This window comes from Neovison vison, chromosome 13 (assembly GCF_020171115.1).
Source record: "Neovison vison isolate M4711 chromosome 13, ASM_NN_V1, whole genome shotgun sequence".
Classification (NCBI taxonomy): Eukaryota; Metazoa; Chordata; class Mammalia; order Carnivora; family Mustelidae; genus Neogale; species Neogale vison.
The window spans coordinates 24,204,449-24,217,174 of record NC_058103.1 but is presented as its reverse complement, the minus strand read 5'-3'; positions in this window follow the sequence as shown (position 1 = coordinate 24,217,174).

Sequence of the window (12,726 nt, the reverse complement as noted above, 5' to 3'; positions counted from 1 at the left end):
CAGTTTCTACTCCCCAGGTTGTGCTAAAATTGTTCCTCTCTTACTGTCTTACTTTAGAGGATATTATTGTGCACTGTAAAATCCCCCACTATAAAATCTTTATTTTTTCCTGCCTTGAGCATCCTTATCAGAGGAATATGGTAAGCTGGACATTTGACGTGTGTTCTCATCAGATCAGGTCTTCTCATTAGATCAGGTCTTCTGCAGACAGACATGAATAGTGAGTTTCACCGTAACCATTATAGAATGAAACTTGCTTACAAGAAGCCTCAGAGTGCTGTAAAACTTCATTCTGAGCATATTTTCATTTTGCTTTGTATGTGTGTCTTTTTCTTTCAGTGTCTCTGGAATTCCATAGACATTGTTTATGTCTTTCTCATGGAAGGTCATACAATCACCTCTATTAATTTACCATGCTACTCATCTGTCCCTCTCCACTTCTAAATAATCCCAGATATTATGTTAAAGGCATTTTATTTGTAAAATGAAAAAAAAAAAAGTCCTACCAAAAATGGCAGTCCTTATAAGTGAGGGTTGGGAATTAGAGAGATGGTTGGTGGTAGAGAGCCTTGTTAAGAAATCCAGTCTGGAAAATAGGCACACACATACAAATATACACACTAATCCTTTAGAAGTATAGGTCTGCTTTTGAATCTTATGGGGTCTAAGATCTTAGGGTATGTTCATAGAAATATAGAGATTCATAGCTGTATTGTCCTCTATGTTGATCCATGAGTAACAGTATACACAATCTTTGCAAAATAGTTAATATATGAAAGACAATGTTACTGTGTGCCATGGTAGATACAAAAGTGATAATAATCCAAATACTCCCAGTAAAATTTTGTATAATCAAGATTGTTATTTGAATCATGTCTACAGTTTTTGATCAATATACTTAGGGTATGCTATAAATAATATTATATTAGTATGATGAAAGGAAAAGACATTTATTTATAAGAGGGTTGTTTGAAATATATGAAAATATTAAGCCAAGAGAGAGGACTGAAAACCTTTTTGATAGTTACTTTCAAGTATTCCATCAACTGTATCTGGAAAAGATCTTTCCTCTGGATTAGTCTGGAGAACATAAATAGGACCAAGAAGAAAGGGACATAAATTTCAATTATGAAAAAGGGTCCAATGATTAGAGCTATCTAATGCTATAAAAGCAGTTGGTTGGCAAGGAAAAGACCTCCTGGGACTGAATAATAATGGCAAAATAGTTCTAAATGTTGAATATTAAGAATGCTATAGAGGGAAATCTTGAATGTGATGAAAGATTAAATTATAGTTTCTCTGTAGACAACCTTTAAATTTAGGAGTTAATATTTCATGAAAATTTGGACAAATAGAAACAAGTTGATTTTCTTTCCTACTAAGTCCTTCTGACTTTTAAAATTAATTTATTTATATTTTGAATAGTTAATATTTTAATTTTCCAAATATCATAAAATATAAACATTTATTCTTCTAAAAATATAATAAAAATTGAGTATTGTTGGTAAAGGTTATCCTACTGAATAATTTTTTTGGGGCATGCTTGAGTGGTGGTTTTCAAACTTTCACAATTGCACAACTAGCAATAATGGAAACAACCACAAAACCAAAAACAAAACAAAGATTGGACTCCCAATGTAGGGATTGTATTTATTTGTTTTATATGTACACACACACACACACACAGTGGAACAAATATTTTTGTATATTATAGAACATTCTCAAATAGAAATTTCATAAGGATAAGTTAAAGAATATTTAAAATATTTCAAATAAGTTTACCTTTATTAATATATGAAATTATTTTATTTTTTAATGACACCAAATATTTTGGTTGTCACTTAAATTACATTTAATAATGCTCAGTGTGATGACTTCATACCATTATTAATGACATCAAAAAGTACAGAAAAGTAACATATTTTTTAATAATAAAGAATATAAATATTTTTCATATGTTCATCTTAATTTTGAAAATTTTTGGCCACCTTCTTTTCAAATGTATACATAAACTGCACATTGTAATTATATTGATAATGAACTCTTTCTAGACAGGGAACTGATGGTTCTGCTATTTTATTGGTCTTTTATATGCATGAATGTTTCTGTGTGTCTATTGGGTATATGCATGAAATGCATGAAGCTTCTTTGGGACTGCTTTAGAGAACAAAAGAAATAAAATTCCTTATTACTTGCTTGAGGAACTTCCTTAACCCTAATCTAGAAGACTTTCTTAATAACCCAGATGCCATACCATTTAGAAAGCAAGTCAAATGCATACATTTTTTTTTTTTAAAGATTTTATTTCTTTATTTGACAGAGAGAGATCACAAGTAGGCAGAGAGGCAGGCAGAGAAAGAGGAGGAAGCAGGCTCCCTGCTGAGCAGAGAGCCCAATGCGGGACTCGATCCCAGGACCCTGGGATCATGACCTGAGCCGAAGGCAACGGCTTAACCCACCGAGCCATCCAGGCGCCCAAATGCATACATTTTAATGGGTAAAAACTGTGAGTTCTAGATTAACTTCAGACCCTCCTTAAAGGACAACTGTTTCCTCACAGCAGTATGAACTAAATGTGTTCTCCAACTGAGTAAAGCAGGTCTCCAATGCCCTGCAGATGTGAAGTGGGAGTCCTAGAATTTAATTCAGTTATGACAGTAACTACCCAGATTTAGTAGGGACCCCACAAGTAAGGCTCAATCCTACAAGACTGTCCCCAGTGCAGACACCAGTCACAAGTACTAGGTCCCTAGGTTACTCATATTTCTGTCCAGCTTGGCTACAAATCAAGAATTCCCACAACCCCTTCCTGAGGTTCGACAATTTGCAGTAATGGCTAACAGAACCCAGGGAACTATTTTACTAATCATTACTGGTTTATTATGAAGGATATTACAAAGGATACAAATGAACAATGAGCTACATAGGATGAAGTGTCAAAGTGCCCTCAGTGCAAGAGCTTCTGTCTCCATGGAGTCTGGAGTGTGTCAGCCCCTTAGCATGTGGATATGATCATACTGAAAGGTCTCTGAACTCCTTCATTTGGGGTTTCGATGGAGTTTCCATTACATAGGCATGGTTGATTTTATCATTGTTCACCAATGATTGACTAAATCCCCATCCCTGCTCTTCTCCTGGAGGTTGGGGGCAGTGGGGCTGAAAGTCCCAACCCTCTTATCACTTAGTTTATTCCCATGGTAACCAGCCCCTATCTTGACTCTTACTAGGAAGCCATCAAGAGTCACTTCATTAACATAAATTTAGGTGTAGTTGAAAGGGGGTCATTATGAATAACAACAACAACAAAAAATTACTCTTCCACTCTATCACTCAATAAATTATAAGGGTTTTTCGTGCTCTGGGCCAGGCTTTGAGAACAAATATCAAATATATTTCTTATTTATATCTCACTTTCACATTTTTAAAGAAAATTATTTATGTAGGTATGTATTTATTTATTTATTTGAGAGGTGGGGGTTGTGTTCCTGCATACCTAGTGCATGAGCAGGGGAAAGGAGCAGAGGGAGAAAGAGAAGCAGGCTCCCCACTGAACAGGGAGTCCATGTGAGGCTGGATTCCAGGACCTGGAGATCATGACCTGAGCCTAAGGCAGATGCTTAATCAACTGAGCCACCCAGGAGCCTTTAACGTTTTTTATAAGGAAATTTTGCTGTGAAATACAGTGATTTATGAACCAGACATTTTTCATTCCATGGTAGTGCACAGAAGATTGTCCTTTTAGTGGGGTTATGCTCAGGAGAAGCCCTACAAGGGCTGTGAATTGGCAGGAACTGTCAATAACTTCCCTAGGGAAACAAAGAAAAGGTATTCACAGAGTAATTAAGAAGAAATGGTAGTTTTAATGAATTCTGGATAGCTCAGCATCAGTTACAAGTAAGTCAGAAGACACAAACTTCTTTAGGACTAAATAAAGCACTATTTAAGGGGATTTTTGATAATACAATTAAAACTTCCTTTTACTGAATTTTTCTTTTTGGTATTATCCTTTTTTTTTTTTTTTTTTAAGATTTTATTTATTTATTTGACAGACAGAGACCACAAGTAGGCAGAGAGGCAGGCAGAGAGAGAGAGGGAAGCAGGCTCCCTGATGCAGGGCTCCATCCCAGGATTCTGGGATCATGATCTGAGCCGAAAGCAGAGACTTTAACCCACTGAGCCACCCAGGCATCCCGGTATTATCCCTGTATTATTATTCTTTTCGCTATGTTCCAGGTGGATAGTAAACAGTAACGTGCCACTATCACTTCACTCTTTCTAACCCTTAGAAGTACCTTGATATACTGGACTTATTCTCATTTTATTAAAAAAAAATAAAGGCATTACCTATCTGATAATTAACTTCCCCACAACATGGATGGGATCAACCATATTGAGTCCTCAGTGCAACTCCAAATAGGTTCTTCCACTATATCATGTTGTCCTCTCTTTATATGTATTTAGAGAAAAAAAGGAAAAAAACAAACAAACAAATAACTAAAACAACTTTTTTTGGCCACTTGACACTAGTTGTATCAGAGAGAGAGCATCAGTAGTAGATTAATCATATGATTTCTCCCCCCACTTTTCAGTTTCCCTTGCAACTAAGAAGAGAATATATCTTTTTACTCTCATGCCATTATCAGGTAGTTTCAGCCTAAAAGAGTAAGCTTAACATGCATTTGCTGACTAAAACATCTGATCGCATGTCTTCTATAAGAAAGACCATGAAGAAAGTGATTTGGTGGAAAATGCCCTAAATGAATTCAGGAATTTCAATATGAACGAAAGATGTGAATAAGGAAAGAAACGAAAAATATGCTCTTAAAGGCTTTTTAAAGACTGAATAGGCTTTTCCATTTGTGTACTATATAAGATTTTACTAGAATGTTCAAAATTAAACCACATTAAAGTAATCAAAGCACTCTTAGAAATCATTCCATAATAATGATTGGGACTTGAAGATACATCTGTTTTTGGTTAAGAACTGGCTCTTGAAAATTATTTGAAGTAAAATGAAAAGTAAGGAAAGATTTCCTTTTTAATTGTCCATATTTTAGAACATTAATATAGAGTGTGATCGAGGGGGAAATACGCCACTTTGATAAATCGTTCTAGTTTTTAAATTTGGTGTCTTTTTGAAACATCTATTGAAAGGCCTGACAATTTGGCAAAGCTGTTTGTATCAATCAAATATTGCCAAACTTGGTCTCTACATGCCAGGAAATTTCTCTCTCATTTTGCTTCCTGTGACTCAGGCAACCAAATTTGGTAACAATGACCTTTTCCCCAGCTCCATTCCCACCTAGACACCCTCATTCACTCAGCAGGTTTTCTTTATCAGTTTCCTGCTCTCATCTGAAGGAAGTTAAGACACCTTACACCAGGAATGGGCTGGTTTTGAAAACAGGCCCTGGGCTGAATTGGCCCCCTGACTCTTTTTCCTGAAGAATCTACCTATGAACTGTTCTGAGATTTGCTTGGCTGAAGATGTTAGCTGGTTATAATAGAAATACAATGCAGTGAACCAAAAATTTTAACTTCACTTCAATATGCAGTTAATACCAGCTTACTTAATGCATTTCATTAAGCATGATTCAGAAAACATTTTAAAAACAGTAGAAACTCAGGGGCGCCTGGGTGGCTCAATGGGTTGAAGCCTCTGCTTTCGGCTCAGGTCATGAACTCAGGGTCATGGGATCGAGCCCCACATCGGGCTCTCTCCCAGCTAAGCGGGGAGCCAGCTTCCTCCTCTCTCTCTGCCTACTTGTGATCTCTGTCTGTCAAATAAATAAATAAAATCTTTAAAAAGAAAAAAACAAGTAGAAACTCAGTATAATTATATTCATGAGGATGGTGATTATTAATATTAAGAATAACTTATAAATTACAATTTGGAGGTACTGTCAGATTATCAGGGACAAACAGAATTGAGGAAAGAGAATATTACACCTATTCTATCTCATCTTTTAGGATTAACTGCAGAAGGAGGTATACTCTTCCCTAAGCACATTATCCTTTTTTTCATACTTTCATTGTCTTACTCCCTCTATCTCAGCTCCTGTGTGCTCACATTCTGCATTCTTTATGTGAAAGTCTATGATTAGTTATCAGAGATCTTCTCAAAAGAGGTTTGTTCTAACCTCTTTCCTGGAAGGCCCTTCCAGTATTCCCAATTTCTTGGTGGAAATATTATATCCTTCATTTTCCCTTGCTCATGTTCACCCTAATCTCTGTCCCATTTCCCTTATTCCATTTCTTCTGCAACATGAGGGACTTGACTTAGGAAATTTCACCTTCTGGTTATGACATGTCTCTTGTCTGGAAAGGTCAGATTATTTGACTAGTTGGTCAAATATGTTGAGTGAAACTCTCAGCAGTAATTTCCTTCCTTTCTCTGGAATTGAGACTTTATGGAAAGCTTGTTGAATACAGAAATTCTGTTTTGCTCTGATCTGTTCAAATCTGCAATTTGCTCCATGAGCTTCCAAAGTCCCAAAAAGAGAACCAATAACAGTTTTTTATGTATTTGCTCTCAAACAACACAGGCATTCTTATTCAGATTATCATCAAAATATGTGCCCTAAGGGCCCTGAGTGGCTCAGTTGGTTAAGCATCTGCCTTCAGCTCAAGTCATGATCCCTGGGTCCTGGGGATGGAGCCTAGAATCAGGCTTCCTGCTCAGCAGGAAATCTGCTTCTCCCTCTCCCTTTCTGCCCCCATGCTCATGCTCTCTCTTAAGTAAATAAATAAAATGTTTAAAATTATATGTACCCTAACTTAAAGAAAGTTCACATGATCTCAGTTGAGTTCTCTACTTAGAATTCCTTTCCTGATACTCTCTCACCATTCTCAAGTGCTAAAAATAGGTAACAAGGTAACAATACAGTAAAAATAGGTAACAAAATAGGTAACAATAGGTAAAGATAGGTAAATGCCTATTACTTCTCCAGAATTTCTGGTTCTATGGCATTCTAATATTTTAGTGCTTCAGTTTATGCTGTGGAATTTGTTTAATTCGTACATAATGTTGGGCATATGACCTCCTCTTTTTCCTCTCCCTCCCCACTCTTCCTCCTACTTTCTCCTCTTCCTCCTCTCCCTCCCCACTCTTCCTCCCACTTTCTTCTCTTCCTCCTTCTCCCCCTCCTCCGTCGCCCTCTTCCTCCTCCTCCTCCTTCTTCTTCTCCTCCTCCTCTTCCTCCTTCTTCTTTTCTCTCTCTTTCTCCCTGTCTTTATGGATTATGCACATATTTCTTTTGAGCTTTTTGTGGTATGATACCCTACTTGCAGAAACATTTTTTATATTTAAAAAAATGTCCTATAAGAAATGAATATTTTTATCTAACAAACTGTTAACTACCCTAATGAAAGGTGGAAAATTAATCTCTTCTTGACCTAATTCTGAATATCTAGCCATTACAAAGCATACAGAGACTTAGAGTGTTGATCAAATTTTTCATGTCATTTCTGAAGTTTGTGTCATCAGGTAGAGTAGAATTTTCTCTCTTAAAAAAAAAAAACACCTCAATACATATTTACTCAGCTCTCTTACATTTTTGTTGTTTTTCCTATGTTTTTATAGTGGTGTGAAACCAAGGAGGACGTATAAATAGTAGGTAAAGGACACAAAGAGTGATACAGAATCATGCTAAGTGAAAGGATTTTTATGTTTTGGGTTTTAAAGAAAAACACAGTATATTCTTAGGAGAATAGGTTCATATGTAAAATATTAATAACATTTCTTAATAACAGTGAGGAACTAGAAGCTTCTTTTTACATTTCAGTCTTAAAACCATTTGTGTGTAACTTCACACCTAAAATAAAAATCATAAATTGTCTACTATCACTAACACCATAAAGCAGGAATGTTAATTACATTTGTACTTTCAGTTCTACAAAACAGTAATTCCTTCCACTCTGAAGATACGCCAAGACCACAAGAATCTGAATGCCACAGAACACCTGCAAATCAGGCAAAAAGGAAACGAAGAATTCCAAAGGTCAGAATTTTCTTTATTTGGCTTTTTTGCTGTGAAGTATGTATGAGTAGTGTTTGTTATTTCCTTAAATGGCAACATTTTTAAATATACGGCATTAGAAACATGTAAAGCTACATATTCTAATTACAGAATGCCAGAATTAAGCTAATATTAAATGTCAGTAAATGCAGAATAAAACATAGCAGTATAGGTGTATATTGGGGTCTCTTTAATTTGTTGAGTTTTTTTTAAAAAGATTTCCTTAATTCATGTATTGTGATAAAAAAGAGTTCAGTGACTTTTCTGGATGATTTTAGAAAGGCAGAATATAGTTTAAAGGTCACAGCTGTGAAGCTAATATCAGTGGAAAGAACGGGAGCTGAATCTTAATGCATTCACGTGTGTGCGTGTGACCGTGCACACACATGCACACTAATGCAGAAAATGGGAGAGAAGAGAGGATTTTTTTTTTTTTCTTTTTAAGAACCATCTCCATGGATACATTTTGTCCCCACTTTCACTCTCAAATCCTTGGTGAAAGATAGCTTCAAGTCGGATAATTGAACTAACCAGGAAGAGAAGGTGAGGGAGCCTGGCTATAAATCACAAAGAACCAGCAGCCAATTAAATCAAAGTGATCCATAGGACCTCAGAAGAAAACAATAATGATAAAACTCATTTTTAAAATTCTACGCTGTTTAGAAGTAACTTTACCAATGCAGGTCACATTATTTCTCTGTAAAATGGAAATAATGAAGCTATATTCAATGTATGGGAAAAGTACCTAACCCAGTATATCTAGTATTCAGTAGATGCTCAGTAACTAATCACTACAAGACAACAATAATTATAGTTAGTAGCAATAGTAATAATAATATACTATAAAATATATTCAGATTTCTGTTCCATTTATTTTTCCAGAGAAACCTTTGAAATATGTATTTTTCACTTAGCATTTAAGACAGTAAAAGTGATTTGGATAAAAAATAATAAATTTATAAATTATTTTTATAAATTATATTCTTTACTAATTACAGGTAATAGAATATGGGTCTCCTGAACCCCCTCCCCCATGCCATCTCTTTTTACCCTTTCCCCTTCCCAGCTGGTTCAGAGAGGTTATTACCTATATGGTCATGAACCCAAATTTCAGTTCCTTAGATCATTGCTATTTAGAGTGTCTTCCCATTCCAGCAGCTTCAGAATCACTGGGAACAGGTCAAGAAAATAATCTCAGGCCCACCCCACACCCCAGACCTACTGAATCAGAGTCTGCATTTTAACCAGATCTGTAAGTAATCCGTATATGCATTATAGTTTAAGAAGTGCTGCCTTAGAACCCTCAAACCAGGTTGTGCCCAAGGAATTAAAAAAAAAAAAAAAAAATGATATCCAGAATACGTTTGGACTGACTATATCAGAATTTATGGAGGTGGGCAAAAGATTAGGGTTTTTGTGTTGTTGTTGTTGATGTTGTTTTTAAGTCCTCCAGCTCCCCAGTCACTCGTATGTATAGCCTGTGGTCTTTGCAAGTGGGTGGCTTCAAAGGAAGTATAAATGTGGAAACGATGTTGAACATTTACAAAATAGTTACCTGGTTAAGTCCACTTCAGTAATTCAAAGGGGGGAAAAAAAAGAAAGAAAGAAAGAAAGAAAGAAAGAATTCAAAGGGAACAGGAAAGAATCCAACAGAACTGATAATTCCAGTGCACCAAGAACAGAGTATAAACGCAAGGCTTTGTATATAGCTGAGTCCCGATTCCCGCTTCATTTCCTGGCATTCGCTCCAGGTATCCAGGTTCCCCAGACCTATGACCTTCTTGCTAAAGTTTTCAGTCAGCCTCTTGGTGAGGTAAGATGACACTTTCTCTCTTCCCTGAATCCCTATTTCTCACACAGCTAATTTCTACTGCTCTGTTTCAGCCTAAAGGCCATCTCTGACCCATTGCACCTGTTGAAATCAGGCTCCCCAGCCTTTTAAATTTTTTTTCTTTCCTTTAGAATGTCTACCAAAATTTTAATTATGAATTCATTCATGTGACTATTTACTTCTCATTAAACCAAAATTGCCACAAGGGCACAGGCAATGTTGTCTGTGTTTGGAGTATAATTACAAGCGAGAATTTGACTATCTTACTGAAATATCAACATGATTGGACTAAGGTACAGGTACAAGAACATTCACTCACACATTAGTGTAATTAAAAAAATATAAAATACTCAAATTTTTATTAATAAAGGAATAGTTAACTTATAGTGCTAAACCTAGAGGACCCCAAGCCGATCATTAAAATGGAGGAAGTAGATATATATGGATGGTTGTGAAAGATATCTGTTCTTACAATATTTTTTAAAAATCAAGTTGCATAAAAATTTGTAAGATGCAGTTCCATTTTATGTTTATACTGTGTTATGTTTTTCATAAATACATGTGTGCATGTGAGCACAGGTACACACACTAGACATTCTCCCTCAGGCACACTGGTTTACTTTCTGTCCCTTGTATCTACCGGCATTTTTTGTACCTTGGAGTCATTGTAGTTGTACCTAAACAATAATATTCTTTCCTTCCTTTCGTTGGTGAACTCCTGCTTATCGTTCAGATCTTAGCTCCTTACTAAAGTCAGTGTCTTCCTTGACACTCCTAATTAACTGACACTCCCCTCATAATATGTCCCCATGAGTGCCTCTCCTTTGTTGCACTAATCCTGTCATTTTACTGTAATCCCTATGACTCTTGAGGGGGCACATTTATCTGTCCCACCACGTGGAATCTCTGGGAGGTTGCTGTGTGTGGTCAGTGTACATCCTTGTGTTTTCAGAGTGTAGCACAATGTCCCGCATTACATAGAATCAAAGCTTATTATTTAAATAAAATTTATAAATTAGTGAATTCTCATTCTCCACCTTATGTACTGGGAAACCTCATCTCTGAAAAGTTAGGCAACTTTCGCAGAGAATTTATCTAATAAGTAGCAAGCCAGAATTTAAAGTACATTTGACCTCACTCTCCAACTTGTGCTTTCAATAAGTAATAAATTACCAAGTTCAAATTTCAAAATCAGATTTTACTAAAATGAAAATACCAAACCCAGGAAGCACTACAGCAAGCATTCTCTGTGTTTCTCAGAGACATCTCAATGAGACCATTGCTGTTATACCCTACACGAGGAGGTGGGGGAAGGAGCACCAGAATCTTCTTATCCACTGATGATCAAAGAACCACAACTGGAAATTCTTTCATTGATAAATTACATAATTTTACACTGCTCTATAAGACTTTGTGATTTGCTGAAGCCCGAAGTTCTGATAGATTTCTGTCCATGACTAATGCTTTGTTTCATTGAGAGACTGTATTCTCACCTATATCAGAAGTTTAAGCATGTTCATTTCCACAGATGGGCAGTTAGGACTTCATTTTTTAAATTTTTTAAATTTTTTTAAAGATTTTATTTATTTGACAGATAGAGATCACAAGTAGGCAGAGAGGCAGGTAGAGAGAGAGAGAGAGAGGAGTAAGCAGGCTCCCTGCTGAGCAGAGAGTCCGATGCGAGGCTCAATCCCAGGACCCTGAGATCATGACCAGAGCCGAAGGCAGATGCTTTAACCCACTGAATCACCCAGGCTCCCCAGGACTTTGTTTTTTTTAAAAAAAGGTGGAGACTGAGTTAAAAATGGAAAAATCACTGCACTTAGAATTAAAGGAAGTTCCATTATGAATCTGTTGATATTTACATCCTCTTTAGCACAACCTGTAGATTTGATTTCTATACAGGTAATAAGGGGCACCTGGTGGTTCCGTCCATTAAGCCTCTGATTCTTGGTTCCTGAGATCCATGAACCCCCCCTCTCCTTCTTTCTATCCCTCAATCGCTCCTCCCTTTCACCACCAGCTAGGTCTCTCTTCTCTCTCATGCACATTCTCACTAGCTCTCTAAAATAAATAAATAGGGCACCTGGGTGGCTCAGTGGGTTGAGCCGCTGCCTTCGGCTCAGGTCATGATCTCAGGGTCCTGGGATCGAGTCCCACATCGGGCTCTCTGCTCAGCAGGGAGCCTGCTTCCTCCTCTCTCTCTCTCTGCCTGCCTCTTTGCCTACTTGTGATCTCTCTGCCAAATAAATAAATAAATAAAATATTTAAAATAAATAAATAAATAAATAAAATCTTTTAAAAAAATGTGTTATAAGCATGTAATGACCCTAGGTAAGTATTAGAATGGAGTGGTAGAGGCAGTCATTCAAGATGAAAACATTCTACTGTTTCCTTAAGATTGAGAGAAATACCACATTAAATAAATAAATAAATATATATATATATATATATCACTACCATTAATATTTTCACATATGCTTTTACCACCTGCCCCCCAAAAATTTGGCTTAGGAAAATGCCCATTAAGATTTGAACACAATATGATTGAGCAAGACTTCCAAGAATGCTACTTTCAAAGTTTATTATATATTCATATATACATATGAAACTATATTAACATCATATAAATTATATATCATATGAATTATAAAACCATTATATGAACTATAGTTATATGTGAAATTGCTTATAAGGCCTACAGTGTTTTCTTTTGAATATTCTCAATGGTAGTAAATTGATTCCAGAAAATCAGTTCCACTCTTAAAGTTTAGGCTTTGTCTGTGAATATATCTAGCTAGCTAGCTGTCTCTACACACATGCACATACACACACCACACACGCAAACATTACACTCACACATATACGTATATACAT